A 17,458-nucleotide genomic window follows, 5' to 3' on the forward strand; every position below is an offset into this window, starting at 1 on the left:
TAATGGGTGTTTTTTAAGTACTTACTATGTGCCAAGGGCTGTGCCACAGCAAACTTATGGCAACATGGCCACAACAAACAAATCAACTAGGCCCACACTTCTTTAAAAAAATTATTGTTGTTATCTTTTGTCTTACATCACCTAAATTTCCTAATGTACCCTTTCCCCTCTCAGAGAGACATTTCTCATGAAGAAGAAATTTTAAAAAAGAAATAGTTTGGTAACTTGTAGAGGAACAGTTGGAGAGAACATAGGCTTAAGGCAGTGACACTAATTAGGGAGCATAATTAGCTCTTTAGTCAGGTAAGTAGAGAGAAGGAGAAAGATGTAAAAAAGTAAAAGTATGTAAAAGATGTAAAAAAGTAAAAAAAAATCAGTTTAACAATTATTTAGATGTGTTGGGAAAGACTGGAGTTACAGTTATAAATTTGAGTGATGAAGGATAGCAGTGTCCTTGACAAAAATACAGATGTTATGAAGAGGGATGAATTTGGGAGGGTAGTTTCAGCCATGTTTAGTTAGAGATGCCTACTTGGATGATCAGGTGTAAAAATGTCTGATAGGCAGTTAAATGGTGAGACAGTACTGGAGCCCAGGAGAGAGGTGAGTGCTGGACATGTAGATTTAGGAGGCAGTCATCTGCATAGAAATGACCACTGAGTTATGGGACATGACAAGATCACCAACAAAATTGCTGGTCATGACAGTGGGGGGGGGGGTGTTGAGGATTGGCAGAGAAAAATAATTGAGATTGGCAATTTATGAACTGCTTTCAATTGAAAAGGACTCCCTTTCCTCTCTCCCTGTCTCCTAGTCTCTGTTGAACTGGAGAGTCCTTTAGATCTAAGGCCCAACCAAGGTTTTTTCTTTGCCACAAAGCATTTTCCTTGCTTCTTTCTCCAACTCCTAGAAGAAAATGATTATTCCTTTTCTTTCTTATACTAATTGACATTTCTCAAACTTCCTTGTATCAGAGTTATTTCTATTCATCCTCTCTTCTTCTCTTAAATTGTAAGCCACAAACAGTGGCTTCTAAGTAATCTTTTTGTAACTCTGGCCTAGTAGTGCCATGCTATATATGCTTGAGGAATGTTTGTTGAATTAATTCAAATGAAGTCCTTTGTAAAATTCCAAGAAACTTGGTCACTTCTGGATAGCATTTCAGTTATTCAGTCAACAATTTGTTTATTAAGGCCTCACTAGGTTCAAGGAACTGTGCTAAGTTCTGGGGACACAAAAAAAGTGAAAATAGTTCCTGTCCTCTAGGATCTTACATTCTAATAGGTGAGATATATTGTACATATGTAAGTATATACAAGATACATACAAAATAGATATAAGGAAACCGTAGAGAAAAAGGCAATAGTAGCTAGGAGGCTGACTATCAAATTGGATTATGGATACATTTAGGTATTAAGAACCTTGAAGGAGAAGAGGTTGATGAATGACGGAAGAGTAGAAGGGTATAGAAGTATTATTGGTGGGGAGCAAGGAATATTCTGTCTCCACTGTTGGGACCAAAGAGTCTTTGGGTGTGGGCAAAAACTGGTATTGAGAAGGATGGCCAGTGGTGAAGTATCAGGAGACGTCCAGTTCTCTGTGATTGTCAGAAGGTGAAAAGTATAGGAGAGAAGGAAGTCTAAAATAAAAGGAAGTTTGTTAGTTATGCAGTGGAAGTTTCAGAGGACACAGTGGAAAGTGTAAGTATATGGACAGTTGGTGAATTAGAGTAGAAGTAGATAAAATGAGACAGTAGGCAGCAGGAGTTTGGGAAGGGGGTTTTTCTTATTGGCATTTGGGAGTATAGCTGGGATTGAGAGAGTAAGAGGGGCCATGGTAATCATTGTGAATGAACTCCAATAGGAGTTTCAATAAATGGTGAAAGCTCTGCTGGCAAAAGCAAATGAGCAGAAGGTTTTTGTTCTACTAATGGCCCTGTTTGGAAATAGGAACATTGGTATTACTATCTTTAGAGCTTCTGGAGGCTGACTTGTTGGATCCTGCTGTTTGGAAGCCCGGTCTTAAAGCAGGAAATGTTGCTGGATCCCAGGGTGCTCTGGAGGCAAGCACAAGTGGTATCTATATTGGTGTTGTGTCCCAGGGCTCCCTGAGGAAATGCTATCTAAAAGGCAGGCCAGATAACCTGGGATTCTCTCTTTATTTATTTTTTTTTATTTCCCAAGAAGTGAGGTTTATTAAACAAAACAGATTCAAAACCATACATACAAAAATGCCCCAACCTTAGATGCATGAAGATTTGCACATACTGCTTGAAGAGGCTTAGTTTAGTTATCCCTCAAAAGTGAAATCACTCCTAGTGGTGATGGTTCTTGCACATCCTTCTCTGTCAACAATTTTTTCCTGGGACCATAAACCTAGCAATTGTGTTCCATCGGTGGCCTCAGCTTTAACATGGCCAGTTGTGTAAATAGTTGATGTGTTTCCTGAGGAATCAGTTCTAAACATGATAGTTCTTCCTTTATCATCAGCCAAGTCATAGTAATTGCAGTTCTCTGACAGTTTAAATCTGTGATAGAATTTTAAAAAGTCAGCTACCACAATGAGATAAGAAACATCCACTCTTGGAATGAAAGGTTCCAAAGTGTACTCTCTCAAAGTCCTGTTCAATGGTTCTATCTCATCCTGTAACATTTCCAGGTTTGGTTTCTGACTCTTTTCCTGCAGCTCAGTGATGTTGTCTGTTAAGAATCTTATTTCACTGGCTATCTTGGCCTCCCACTCCTTCTTTTGCTCTAGGATTTTACGTTCCTGGATAGCCTCTGTCTTCTTGAGCTTCTGGTAAAGCTCACTGAATTTCTTCTTTATTTTCTCCAGAATAAGTTCCTCCATTTTCGATTTCTTCTCCTTCCCCTTCATGTATTTAAGTACTTTCTGAACTTTTTGGTCTAATGTTTTTTTGGACACATCTCTGTAGTCACTGCATTCAACAACCCATGACAGAGGTCTCTCTTTCTCTGCAAATTTTTGGAATTTCTGAAATTTTTTTAGGTGGTCATCCAAGTCTGACACACATTCCTGTATTTGTTGCCTGTATCTCAGAGCAGCCACAACAATGGGCCAATGTGTGTGATATCTGTGCTCCTCTGATTTAGAACAGGTCATATACAGGAGAGTCTTCTTCCGATAACAGAAGTGCTTCTGTTCTTCCTGGTGTATCTCACACATGCCTTCCCCTTCAGGGTACATGACCATGTCATGTTGAAGAGTTTTCAGGTGGGAGAATTTCCAGCATAAATTGCAGTATGAAGATGAAGAGGATTTCTTCCAGAAGCAATGCATACAAATTTTATGTCCACAATCAAGGACAATTGACTTAGTCATTGCAAGGCTGCAGTTAACACAGGCAAACCTTTCAGGTTCAATATCAAACATCCTTGAAAAGTAATTCCTGAAGATTTCACCTGGAAACATTTTAGGTCAGAGTAAGCACATACCACTAAACTGAGTAGGAGCTGGCTTTTATATACTTTTCCCAGACACTTCCCCAACCAGATCATCAGTGTGAAGACCTAGAAGAATCCTGGGATTCTCTCTTTAAAGGGATGTCATACTGTTGAAATGAAGAGTCATTTATTTCTGGTTCATATTTTGTCTTTGCTACTTAAAACCTGTTTACATTTGGGCTAATCACTTTGCATTTTAAGTTAACTAATCTGTAGAATACAGGGTTTAATAAGACTAAGTGAGCTCTAAGAACTCTTCCAACTCTAAATCTATGATCATGTAAACTTTAATATTCCAGGATTGCTTATTTCATCAAATGTACATATTCTCTCCAATAAAGAAGATCCTACAAACACCTTGTTTTAATAGATCTTTTCATGAGTTGTTGTGGCCTCCCAAAATTTATCACCTCTTTTTCAACTTCCTGGAGATGAACCTTTCCATACTTAGGAAATCAGGACAGTCTTTATGTTCTGCATTTAAAAATATGAGTAGAACTTTAGTGGAGGAAAATATATATGCTGGTTGGAGAACCTTCATGGCCAAAATGAAATGGTGAAAAGAGAAAGAGCAAACTGAAATCTCCAAATCCAGTTTTCATATGTGGAAGCATCTTTCCTAATTGTGGCAAAACCTGATTCTCCCAGTTTGACCCCAACCATTTAAAACTCGTAAGTCATGGAAAAGTCCTTCTCATCTGTGAAGGATTACTCAGTCATCATTTGTAACTGAATAATCTGTTGGCACGTCAGAACTGTCTGAAATGGTGTCCTTCCTTTGGTGAACAATCAGAAGACCTGGCATGTTTAAGACTATAGGAAATTCTTTTAGAACTGACTGTTTTCATAGTTTTGAAGTGGGAATTATGAGAAGAATGAGATTTTCCCACCTGGGCTACACCAGTATTTAAAATGAACCAGTTATTTATTACTTTAAAAAATAAAGTTTTTGTTGGGAAAACTCAGTTAAATGGAAAACTTAATAAATATGTCCTTTATTATACTTATTCAGTTCCCGTGATTTCTGCCTTTGTTCCACACATAAGGATGATCATACCTTTGATCACCCTTTATACATTATGACCACCAAGATCCAGAAGTTTGAAATTTGCCTCTCCAGTCATAATATCCTATTTTCCTCTCTCTTACTACATCACTTTTTCTAAACCTACTTATTTCCTTTGTTACTTCCAGTTACTCAGCATCCCTTTCTGGTTTTCTAGTCCTTCATTGACTTTCTAACCATTTCAGTTTCATGCTCACCTGTGCTCTAAAGTCCCTTACCTTATTCTTTTGCTTGTCCAAACCCTAATCCTGAGTGATCTCTAAAATCTGCCCTTTTTGCTCCTATTCTAGTCCTGTTGTAGGAAGTCAGACAGGTCTGCTGAATTTATCCACAACATATTTATGCTATCTAATCAACTGAGCCCACACTGTTCTCTATGGTAGTATTTCTCTGATTGACGCTTAAAAGATGTCTCATCACCTGTATTTCTTCTTGAATACTTTTCTGTCCCAAAGAGCCATCCTTTATAAAGATTTTTTTTTAAGACAAAAAGAGGGAAAAGGAAAAATAAATTATACAACACTAAGCAGTATATTTTAAAAATTTAACAGTATATGCAATGTTCCACACTTGGGAACACTCTTCCCCACCCTTCTTCAAGAGCCAGGGGAAGGTGTCTTTTCCTATATCTTTTTGGAGCTAAGTTTTTTCTTTATCATCAGTAGTTGCAGTCAGGATATCTGGCATAGTTGAATTCAAAGCATTAAGGGAGCATTAAGAAAGATGGAACAGGGAGATAACATCCCTAATCATGCTTAGAAGTTCATAGACAACAAATTAGTAACAATATCAAATACATATTAGCTAAATTGCCATAGCAATTAAGGTTGAAGAAGATTTAGTAGTGTCAAACTCAAATAGAAGTGGAGACTACTGATCCATATGTAAGAATCCCTGTGGGCTCCATATTGAGTGAGTTTTAAAATGTATTATGTATGATTTGCTATATTTTTACTTATTTTGTTCCATATTTTCCAATTATATTTTAATCTGATTGTAGTACATTCAGTAGTGTTATGTGCCATATGTTTGACACCTCTGATTTAGACAGTGTAATCTTAATAATTTCAGTATTCTAACAGATTCTGACAAATCAGAAAAGTGGTAAAGAAAAAAGTTGAAGATTACAGCAGAATGTTGAAAAACCTAAATTTGACAGATGTAGCTAAAACTGAATAGGAATAATATGTAATTGACTGATGTCTCAGCATTCATGGCACTTGTATAAAAATTGATCATTTTGTAACAAAGAATTTAAAAATAAGTGCAGAAATATATTCTAAATACTTTATGAATGATAATGCTATAAGCATGTGATTAAGGTCTTTGAAAATGTAGATTTAAATGGAGATTAAAAATTAATTTAAATAAAAATAATGCAAAGACTAAAGTACACAAAAAATAACAAATATAACGACAGTAGTAACATATGATATATGTTATGGGATATGGCTAAGTCAGTAAAACTGACAGGCCTTGGCAACATTTTGAGAGAGAAGGAAGAGTTGAGGATTATCTGTTGTGATCCTAAATGCTTGGAAGGATGGTAGTATCTTCAACAATAGTAGGAATCTTTAGAAACGGGGATGGTCTGGAGGGAAAGATAATGGAGTTTAGTTTTGGATATGATCTAGTTTTGAGACGTCTAGCTGATGAGAGTCCAGAGGTCAGGCAAAAGATTAGGCTGAGTAAGTAGATCTGAGAATTATCAGCATAGAAATGATAATTGAAACCATGGGAGCTCATGAGATCACGAAGTAAAATAGTATAGAGGGAGAAGAAAAGAAGGCCCAAGACAGAGCCCTGAAGGACACACATCTATAACAGCCCTATGTGATGAAGATGAACACTTTAAGTGCAGCTAATAGCTTAGGTAAAGGCATGGAGTTGGGAGATGCTAGTATGTTAGTTTGCCCGGAATGTATTATGTGTAAGGGGGATTGATGTGTAATAGACCTGGAATATTTATGTCTGTATCTACCATAGTGTCATGCTTATAGTAAGCATTCAAACATTTGTGGAATTGAATACATGAATTAATATATATATATATAGGCTAAGAGTTTTTGTTTTGTGAAGTTAGCTGGCTCCTGTGGGAATCAGTTCTGTTACTGTGGCTTTACTAGAATGGTATCTTAATGTTCAGGTAGAGTCCCACTTCTCCTTTTTCCTTCAACATAGAACATTCCTTCAACGGTAGAAGGCAAATTAGACTTGGGTAGATATCTAGGTAAAATTTAATAATGTAACTATTATTGCTGTCATGATGACATCATTATTAGTGAAACATTTCCATAGTGAGATGCTACATTTTCTCTGAGAATCAGAATTGTTCTGTATTTTATGTATTTAGAGGAATTTTTATTTTTGAGAAATTGGGCTTCTCAGAAAAGGTTAATTAATTATGAAATGTGACCATTTTATTCTAATACTCTATTCATCCATATAGTGTTACAGAATTTGTTATGTACCATGTAGGACCCCAAAAATTAAGAATCAAGAGCCTGTTAACTTACCTGTCGCTAATTTGATTATGACAATTTTCAAAAACAAAACCCCAAGGCAAAATGTCAGAGCTCTCTTCTTTTCCAGTAAAAACATCCCCTCACATTGCTTTATTTCTCAGTCTTTGGGAACTGCCCTTCCACCTGCCTTACTTGCTATTTCTAAATGCCCTGGTTGTCAGTCTCTACCATTTTGCAATAGTGCCTGAGGGTATTTCCAGTAACCAATTAGAAATGAGACCAAGGGTAGGGCAGGGCCAAGTAGCTCCTTACTAATTTAGCTTGATTGTTTCATGATAGAACACAATACCACAACTTGCTTATCTGGCAAGGTAGCAGATTTATCAGGCTACATGAGGCCAACTTGTTTCTGGTATAATACTGAACGGGTATCTTGTGTGCTTAGTTGGATTAAGTGGACTTCAGAATGGACTTCCAATAGTTCTCTCAATGGATAGGTAAGTACCATTGAGTATTAAATATTCTCTCTTCTCTCACTGTTTTAATTCATATATAAGCTTATTTATATTCTGCCTTATAAATGCTTCAAAGAAAAAAGTGAATGTTATTATATTTCTCCTAGATTGGTTTGTTTGGTATTCTGTGTTAGGTATTAGTTCTGAGATACTAATTTGTTTAAAGATATCCTTCTTGTTTGTAAAAATTGAATGATAAAGTTTCTCAACAATTTTCCTGTCGCATATTGTACTATGTATTACCATTTATTTTCTTCAATTTATTGTTTAATAAGAAGTCATTTAGAGGTTTTAAAGATTTTAAAATGTGTGTAGTTCATTTTAACTATTATTATAAGTTAAATGTTTAGTCATTTTGGTAGTCATTTTGGATTAAAGTACTAGGATCATATATTCCAGAGTTGGAAGGCATCTCAGATGCTCAAGTCCTGTTCTCTTATTTTGTAGCTGAGGCACTGAAGCCCAGGGAGATTAATTGGTGGTCACTGCTTTGATCTCTTATAGTTGTTTTTGGCAACTATGTTAACAGAGAAGGAACACAGGCCCTGGCAGGTCTTACCACACTTCATGTCTTTGAGGATAGCTCCAGTGACAGATTATCCCTCTGTTGTCATGGGACTAGGCTGACTAAGGTGAACAAGGCCAACATTGGATAAATTTTTTAATCACAACACTTCATATTTATGATTTACTAAGAGGTATACTGTGTACCAGTTATGAGATATATTTTGGACACACACCAAAGTAGCCTTATGGTTTTTTTTTAAAGTGGTTATAGTGAAGTATTGTTTTTTTAGCAAGTAGTTTGGGTTTTTTATAGTTTTTCTTGAGGTTTTATATAAAGTTGCTCTTAATTTTCAACAATGTATTTTTTAAAAACAAGTTTTAGAGGACATTATTATTTAACCCAAGTAGGACTTTTGAAAGTCATACTTTATTTTCAATAAATTCTGTTTTGTTTCAGTTTTATGGTTTGCTCTTCCTCCGTGAGTAATAAATGTGAAAATAGCATAATTTTAAAATATTATAAAAGATAGTATTGTGGTCACTGGAAAGAGCATTGGAAGTTGGGGGACTGAGATTCTAGTTAAGTACTAGTTTGCTTATTGACGCATTTAGCAAGTCATTTAATGGTTCCATGTCTCAATTTTTTTCTTGACAAATAGGAGTAATAATAAACTTTGCCTCTCTCCACCTTAAATATTATGGGGAGGAAATTTTATACACACACGTATACACACATACATATACACACATACTTTGACATCTTTGGAACAAATTACTATATTAACACAGGACATTTTTTCTTAGAATATTCTTTTGGAAATTATAATTACCCATTATTGAGTAACAACAACGATGGTAGGTTTCTAGAAAGATGATGTGTGAACTGATACTAGCATATCTCCACTTCTTTTAGATAGTTGGTATATGCCCATCTGTCTCTCTAGAATCATATAGCATAGTTTCACTTAGAAGGTAAGTAGTTACAAGGTCAAAGTAAGTAGAAAGAGTTTATGGCTCCCCTAATTCTTCCCAAGTAAAACCTCCATATATATATATATATTTTTTTTTTTTTTTTTTTTTTTTTTTTTTTTTTTTGCTTTTTAGAGGGCAATTGGGGTTAAGTGGCTTGCCCAAGGTCACACGGCTAGTTTTTGTGTTAAGTATCTGAGGCTGGATTTGAACTCAGGTCCTCCTGACTCCAGAGCTGGTGCCACCTAGCCGCCCTACCCTCCATATATTTCTGATCTGAAAAACAGAAGTTTGTTTAAAGAAGAGGCAAGAGTAAAATCAAGGAGATAAAGCCCTTTCCATTATTTTGTTTCTCTGTGAAATGAAGTGACAGTTCTTTCCCTATATACTTTATTGAGTCATTATGAAAAGAATATAAAATAATAAGATATGGGAAAGCATTTTGGAACATTTTTAAAGATTGTTTTGAGTATATAATATTTGTTTTATTATCCTTTTTCCTTTTTTAAACGGTGTTTTAGTAATGCATTTTGTTGTTTATGCCCCAGTTACTTTCCAGTAGTCTTTTCCCATAGTACTCTCCTCTGCTAAAACCAACAAAACTATTAAGTAAAATCTTGCAATACATAGTCACTTAGCAAGTATGCTGTATTCTCACCTGTAGCTTATCACCTCTCTACCAGGTGGAAGGAAATGTATTCCATTGTTAGTCACCTAGAACCAATATTGATCAGTTTGTTGATTTGATTTGTGGTGTTCTTTGGTCCCACCTTAAATTACTGTAGTCATCGTATACTGTTTTGGTTCTACTTTGTCCTTTTGCGTTTTCATTTCTCTTCCTGGTTTCTTTGGAATCCTCATATTTGTTGTCCTTAAGAGCACAGTGATATTCCATTATATTCATAGGTGAAATGATAGAGGGTTTCCTACAAAACTATAAATTATTTGGGAATTAAGCAGAAACAGTTGGGAACTTCAGTGCATACATAGTAAATACAAAGAATCTTTATAGACATAAAGGGAGACAAATAATTAGAGATTATTTTCATTATTCATTTGAGAGTTGTGTTTTCTCCTCTTCAACCTAATATTTATTCAGTTATTACAAATAATCTTTGATCATCTCAAAATAGGCATCTGCTCTCTGAACAGATTCATCTTTCGCAATCAGGCCAACATGTTATACTTTTTTAACAAATTGTCTTACTTTAGTTTTCCCCCTTAAGCTACCTGGGTTGTTTACACAGGACCACAACTTTGAGGATACAAATTTGACTCTCCTGCATTTTGTGTCTGAGGTGACAAAGGAAATAGTCTGGGTTTTTTTTTTTCCCTTTTCAGATATAGATTGTGTATTGCCAAAGGAGATTATCATAGTAAAGCAGGAATAAAAATTGCTTCTTGCTTTTAGATTTCTAGTCACCTTTGTTACATGACTTCATTTTAAAAACCAACTTTGGAGGTTGTTAAGGGAGAGAGTAAGGTCATGGTACAGGTTACCGGAGAGATTGTATAATGTCCGTGTAATAGTTAATATAAAAATTGCCTGTCATAACTAATATAAAGTTTTAGAGTAATGGAGGGCAGCTGACTAAGAGAAAGGTTTAAGGGGAAAGACAGTTGTATTCTGGCACCAAGTATACACATTGAAAGAAACTGAGCCATTCAGCCAACTGTTTGTTTTTAAGCCCTGTCATTTTTTTATTTGAAAATTTTCAAAAGGAAAATAATGTAGGCTTAGATGATACTTTGAAGTTATATCTAATAGAATGGATGGATCAATGAATGCAAAAGCATTTAGTAAGTGCTTTCAGTGTGCTTAGTGCTGGGGGAACAAACAAGAAAAACATTCTCAAGAAGCTAAGAATTAAATTGGAGACAGTGCATAACACTTGAGGTATAAGGTAGGTTGAAAGACCCAGAATTCCTAATAGTACAGCAGCAGTTCAGATATCAAGGCCTAGAAGTCTAAGAATATACCAGTAGGTCAGATGACAGTGCACAGGAGTATTGAAAATGTAGCAGCAGGGCAGATGGAAAAATCTGGAGGACTTTAGGATATGATAGAAGGACAGATGATAAGTCGTGATGGTCTTCCATCTCATTGGAATGCTTGTAGTTGGTGGTTCCAGGTCATCCAAATGGTGTGAAGACATTTCCATGTCATGCCATTGAGCCATCCCACGGGGTCTGGGTAACCTGTGGACTGTTGGAATAGTGATGAATGTTAACAGATAGATTCCCTATTTCCTTCCATTCATCATTTGGGTAGAACGTGAGCATAAATAGTCTATAGTATTCTACCAGCAATAATTTCTGTGTAAGAAATGTCATAAAAATATCACCTAGAAGATGTATAAGCAAAAAATAACAGCTAATTATGTAGCAGGAGCAAACGATAACGGATAGGCTCAGATTGTGTCCTGAGTATCACTACTTTGGTAGCTACAGATTACTTTAGAAAACCTTTTGCCATTTACACATTGATGTCACGAAGGGGGGGAAGATTTTAGTTGCCCTTCTAAAGAAGTCACGAAGAAGAAAATTGAGAAGAAAAGTAGAGACTAAAAGCCAGAAACTTAAGTCTTTGCCATGCTTTAGAAGGCCCAAATCTCAGGGCTCAATCTAGTTCATTTAGTAAGTCATACCAAGTCTTTGTACTTCACAATAGAGTTCCTGATTCAAGGTGGTGATAACTAGCTGGAACAGCACCAGAAATATCAGGGCCACAGCACAGATTGTGACACCTTCAGCATAGTCAACAGTTCATCATGCATCTGTAGTAAAGTGACTAAAAGGTCATAAGTCTCTTGTATGCAACCCGTTCTAGGATCTCAGCTGATACTGATACTGTCACCCACTCAGTGTTTCCTGGTTTATCTACCAAAAGCTTTCCTCCATGAGATCCTCATCAAGATGATACCAAATCTTTGCCCCCATAGAAGGATCCTGCCCCCCACTTCCAGAGGGGCTAAGTAAGAAATTGCTCTTACCTTTACCAGGCATTCAGAATTACCACCAGATTGGAAATTGACCCACTCTTTAATTTCTGCTATTCTTGTGATGGCTTTGGTATGTTGATTTAATTCAGTGGAGAGCATATGATGTTTCTGATGGATGCTAACATGATCTTCAAACAGCTTTATGCAGTAGGAAGCAGTGGCAAAATGCTTCCAGTGGTCCTAATCCCAAAGGGAAGAATTGATTTTCTAGTCCTTTTCACTCTAGGTCCCAGACCACTTGGCCAACTACTGCCTAGGAATCAGTGTAGAGGAAGATCTGCCTTATCATTTTAAACTCCCCCACATTCCAGCCATGCATCCTGGGGTTCAGCCCACTGTGAGCACTTGCCAGAAACCCTGTTCCTTAAGTATCCCCTCTTACTAGTAGGTTTAGTGGCTCCTGAAGCACATTTTGCATATTCTTCTCTCATACCGGAAAGAAAAATCATTTTATAGGTGGGATCCCATTGGACTAATTGAGGCAACAGGATTCCAGGGCCTGCTCTGGTGGCCTCAGTTTTGGCATAGACACAGACTGGAGAGCACTAAGGTCAGAGGAATCCAAGCAAGCCTGATATTCAATATACCATTTTCATGTATTAGTACAAGTCTCCTGGGCCCCAAGTGATCTTTTTTAGAGCAGTCACCTTGCATCACTCAACTTACAGTCAGCTCTGAACAAAGGGTGATCTCTGTGTAGCAATTAGGACCTTAGTAACAGGTGAGTAGCTGCTTTTCCAAAGTACAATTGTGACTACTTTGGGGAACTTGTAACTTCCAAAAGGCCCACTCAGCCTGGTCTTTCTGGATAAAAGTTCCCCAAAACATAGTCCCTGTAGGATCTTAGAGCCCCAAAGAGAGGCCCTGACACACAGCTTACATTACATATTCCAGGGCTGTAGCTTTTTCTTGGCCCCATTTAAGAGTTGGACTTGGTGAACATGGACCATCAAATACCTGGGTCAGTCCTGATGGGGATGTGGGCACCCTGAAATATTCAACAAGTCTCTGGGTTTCCTTCTAGCTAATAGGAAAGGGGACTTATTTCAGACTGTTCCTGCAATTTTCTGGGTTTTTTTTACCTACACTATTCCCCAAAACTTGACCAAGCAGACTGATTCTTGTATTTTTTTTAGGTTTGATTTCCTCCCTTTATTCCTCATCTAATGCATGACTTGAGGCAACATGACCTGATTTGGCCTGGTCAATATTATATCATAAATGTAGTGTTATACATCAGTGTCCCCCAAAAGGGAGGTTTTTTATAGGTAACCCTGAGGTAGGACAATAAAAGTCAACTGGACTTCTTCCCAGGAGGAAGCAAACTTCTCTTGACTGCTCTCAACCACAGGAACAGAAATAGTAACATTTATAACTATTATATAGTTCTTTAAGATTTACAGAAAACTTTATACATATCTTATTTTATCCACACAAAATCCCTGGGGAGTATGTGCCATTATTATCCTCTTTTTTGTAGGTGAAGAAAATGAGGCAGATGGGGCAAGTGACTTGTCCTGATTCATACAGCTAGTCTCTGAAGACAAATTTGAACTCAGATCTTTCTGATTCTGGGTCCAGTGCTCTATCCACTGTACCATCTAGTAGTCTCACAAAAAAGGCATCAGTTACCTCATACCATTCACCATGGATCTGGATTGCTTTGTCTCTACAACATTGACAAGTTTGGGAATGGCAATAATTATGAGCATAATAATTTTGTTCAGTTCCCTTTGTCCACTATCCACTGCACCAGGTGCCATCTACCTTCCTAATGGGCAACACAAGGTTGTTCTAAGGGGAGTTGGTGTAATGGATAATAGCTTCCTTCCCTCTCCATCTAGAAAATCTACAAGAAAGGAAATATCTTTTATCTCCCTCGGGGTCCATTGTTGTGTTAACTATATAGTTGATGGTTTGGGCAACTCCAGTGATTTTAATTTGTCCTTGCATAGAGATTGTCAAATGGGCCTGCACAAATTCCCAAGAACTCATGGACTGAATTCCTTCTTTGTTCTTCCTGCTGTAACTTTTCCTTGAATCATCCAAATAGGGTAAGGACTTCAACAGATGCTTTAGATTTTGTTAGGGCTGAAAAGCCCCTAGTACTTCTGGAGCCCTATGCAGTTTTACTAGCTCCCCTGCCATAGGCTGGCCATCCATTGCTTTTTTGTCAACCTCATGTTTTAGTAGTCACATTTAAATCTCCCTCTAAGGAGTGTCATTTCCTTCTGCCCATCTATCAGGGTGGTCTTAAGGGCCATGTCTTGCCAATCATGATGGCTTTATAATATAGCTAACATCTCAGGGAACAGTATATATACATTTTGGTTGAGGTTTAGCATTAACAAGTGGATATAAATCAGTATTTCAGATTATTTTTATAACTTCTATTTCTTTTTCTCTGATTTCTTATCAGATCTAGAATACTTTTTTGTTTCATGGATCCCTTTGGCAGTTTGTTGAAGCCTATGGAAACTTTCTTAGGATAATGTTTTTAAATGCACAAAATATGTAGGACTTAAGAGGAAACCAAAGGTTAGTGAAAATACATCATATTCACAGGGCCCTTGAAATCTATCCCACCAGATCCTCAAGAGGTCTGTGGGTTCCAGTATAAGGCCCCCTGGATTAGATTGTTCTTACTCTTTAATGTGGCTGATAAAGCACTCAAAATAATTAGGACAATTATTCTTCGATTTTTTTGCTTATTTTTGTTCACATTATTGATATTCTCTTAAATCTGAGGTTTCTTTGTAGAAATCTTTTTAAGACAGTTGTCTATTTCTTAAAGATTAGTCTAATTAAGACTATATAATATCTGGAAATTCACTTAACTGGGCAGAGGTAAACTGAAAGTGCCTGGACAATACCACTCTTCAATCTCTTCTTGTAGAATTCCCATTTAGCATGCCTTGAATAATACATGTGATATAAACTAAGTGAGGTCTCTAGTGTTCATCTGTGTATTAAGTGTATGTGTCTGTGTATGTGTGTGTGTAAATCTTAGTAAAACTTAATTTTTTTAAGTTGAAAAAATAAATATAAATAAAAGTCAATAAACATTTATTAAGTACCTGCTATGCACCAACCACTGTGCTAAGCACTGATGATATAAAAGGAAGCCAGAGACAATCAACACAAGTAAACAAATTTGCACATATGCGCTATGCATATAGGACAAAAAGGAAATAATTAAAAGAGAGAAGGCACTAGGATTAAGAGGGGCTAAAAAAGACTTCCTGTAGAAGATAGATTTTATTGGGGACTTGAAGGAAGCTTGTGAAGGCAGTAAGTAAGCAGGAGAGTGTTCCAGGGATGGAAGACAGAAAAGCCTGGAGCTCAGACGGAGTGTCTTATTTGAGAAATATCAAGGACAACAGGGTCACTAGATTGAAGAGTACATGGCAGGGATTAAGGTATAGGAAGGCTGTAAAAATGGGAGGAGTGTACCAATCCTGGAGGTAGGTGATAGGGAGTAATTGGAGTTTATTGAGTATAGGGGTATAACATGGTCACATGTGAGCTTTCGAAAAATTGCTGTGGTGGCTGAATGGAGAATGAATTAGAGTGGGGAGAGACTTGAGGCAGGCACTCCAACTCACTATTGCAGTAATTAAGGCATGAGGTGATGAGGCCCTGCACCAGAGTGGTGGTAATGATAGAGAATAAGGAGGTGTATTTGAGGGATGTTGCAAAGGTATAATTAACTGTCCTTTTCAGCAGATTGGATATGGGTGGGTGAGAGGATAGTGAGGAGTTGAGGATGTCACCGAAGGTTGTGAGCCCGTGGGAGTAGGAGGATGGTCTTGCTTTCTATAGTAATAGAGAAGTTGGGGGGAGTCGTGGGAGAGGAGTAGAGTGAAAGATGATGAACTTTGTTTTTGACATGTTGAATATGATGATGTCTACTGGATATCCATTTTGAGATGTCTGAAAGGCAGCTGGAGTTGTGAGATTGGAGGTCAGCAGAGAAGTGAGAGCAGGATTAGGTAGATTTGAAAATTATCAACATAGAGATGATAATTGAATCCATGGCTGTTGATGATATCACCAAGTGAAGAAGAGAAGAGGGCCCAGGAAAATCCTAGTATTTTCTTTTAGTATCTCTAGTAGATCACTTGATCATTGGATTAAGTGACTGAAGAACCAAACTTAGCAAGGTATAGCCATTCTGAATTGATTGAAGGAATTTCCTTAATGGAAGTTTCTTTTGCTAAAAGAAGTCATCACTCCTTCCCTCTCTCTTCTCTTCCCTTCCTTTCTCTTACCCTCTCTCTACCTTCCCCCCTTTCCTCTTTTGCCCCTTTCTGTCCCCTTTTGCTCCCTGCCTCTCTCCCCATCTCCTCTTTTCTCCCTTCTTTTTTCCCATTTCTCCCTTCTTTGTTCTCTTTTTGCCTCCTCCACTTCCCTGTTGTGTTTGTGTGTATAGTCATTAACGATCATGTAATCCTTTTATGGAAAATGTTTTAAACCAGGCAAGTCACAACCCATTAATATTTCATATAGCTCTTTAAGACTAAGTTGTATAGCTCACCAGATCAGGGTTGGTAGCAAAAGTTCCTCATTGGGAGTTCCCATTGCCAATAAATTCTTAAATTTCCACCCTTCAGCCACCATCTCCCTCCTTACCCCCCCTCAAAAAAAAGAAAAAAATTTTTAAAAATGTTTTAAACCAGCAATATAGAAATTGCCACCTTCATTCTTAAATGTCATAGTGCTAAATATCAGTTCCTATACTATTGCCCCATACATACATACCCAGACCAGCAGGACTTTGGAACCTCATGATTCTTTGGCCATTTTCAGTTTTGATTTTGTCAGTATGTTTACTGACTATGTGCTTTGTATACTCTGTATGGATAGAGTACTAAACATCTGGGTTCAGGTTATTCACGTGTAAAATCATGATAGTAATATCACTGGTACCTATGTGACAGTATTACTATGAGATCCAGTTAAACATAGATACATATAATATAAAAATATTTATGTGCACAAACACAATCTATAATCTTTAAAACACTGTAAATATTATTGATTAGTATTTGATCTTCACCTAGTTATTTAACTTCGATGGCCCTCTGCTTATTTATGAGGGTTGGGTTAGTTGACTTAAAAGGTCTCTTCCATATCTGTTATCCTAGACTTACAAAGTGACTAGTAATAGTTCTTAGACCAAGTGAAACTGAAGTTAAGGAATAGTAAGAAATAGAACCACTATTTGAAGGAGAAAACTAAGACATGAAACCTTACTCTGATGTCCCCAGGAAAAAATATTGGTAGTGACAAAAGCTAAAGAAAATACTTTGTGAGATATCCCCCAAGATTGAAGCCATTCCATGTAAACCAAGAGCTAGCAGTTCAGGGCATGGACTATAGTTATGATAACTATGATACTGATGTTGAAATATTATATTCTCCAAAGCAATCTCACATACTCTCTGTGTTCCTAGGAGGCAACTAGGCC

At 37.0% G+C, this 17,458-nt stretch overlaps 1 protein-coding gene and 1 long non-coding RNA gene across 17 annotated transcripts in view; one reads left to right on the plus strand and one right to left on the minus strand.

The window, feature by feature from the left end:
* MAP3K4 (mitogen-activated protein kinase kinase kinase 4) overlaps positions 1-17,458 on the plus strand; it is a 207,796-nt gene that overhangs the window by 100,197 nt on the left and 90,141 nt on the right. Inside the window, exons 1-2 of one of the 16 annotated variants that reach the window (XM_069070388.1) lie at positions 6,588-6,676; positions 7,335-7,492. The exons of the other annotated variants lie outside the window; for them this stretch is intronic. The gene's annotated coding sequence lies outside the window, so the exon portion shown is untranslated. Of the gene's footprint in view, positions 1-6,587; positions 6,677-7,334; positions 7,493-17,458 lie in introns of those variants that run through there. 16 annotated transcript variants of the gene reach the window in all.
* Positions 9,063-17,406, minus strand: LOC138147799 (uncharacterized). The gene is made up of 2 exons (XR_011164895.1): positions 11,635-17,406; positions 9,063-11,192 (listed from the first exon to the last, which is right to left on the minus strand). It is a non-coding gene; the product is annotated as an uncharacterized lncRNA (long non-coding RNA).

This window comes from Petaurus breviceps, unplaced genomic scaffold (assembly GCF_028583685.1).
Source record: "Petaurus breviceps papuanus isolate PSGF00001 unplaced genomic scaffold, PetGlider_PUasm1.0 90808, whole genome shotgun sequence".
In the NCBI taxonomy this organism is placed as follows: Eukaryota; Metazoa; Chordata; class Mammalia; order Diprotodontia; family Petauridae; genus Petaurus; species Petaurus breviceps.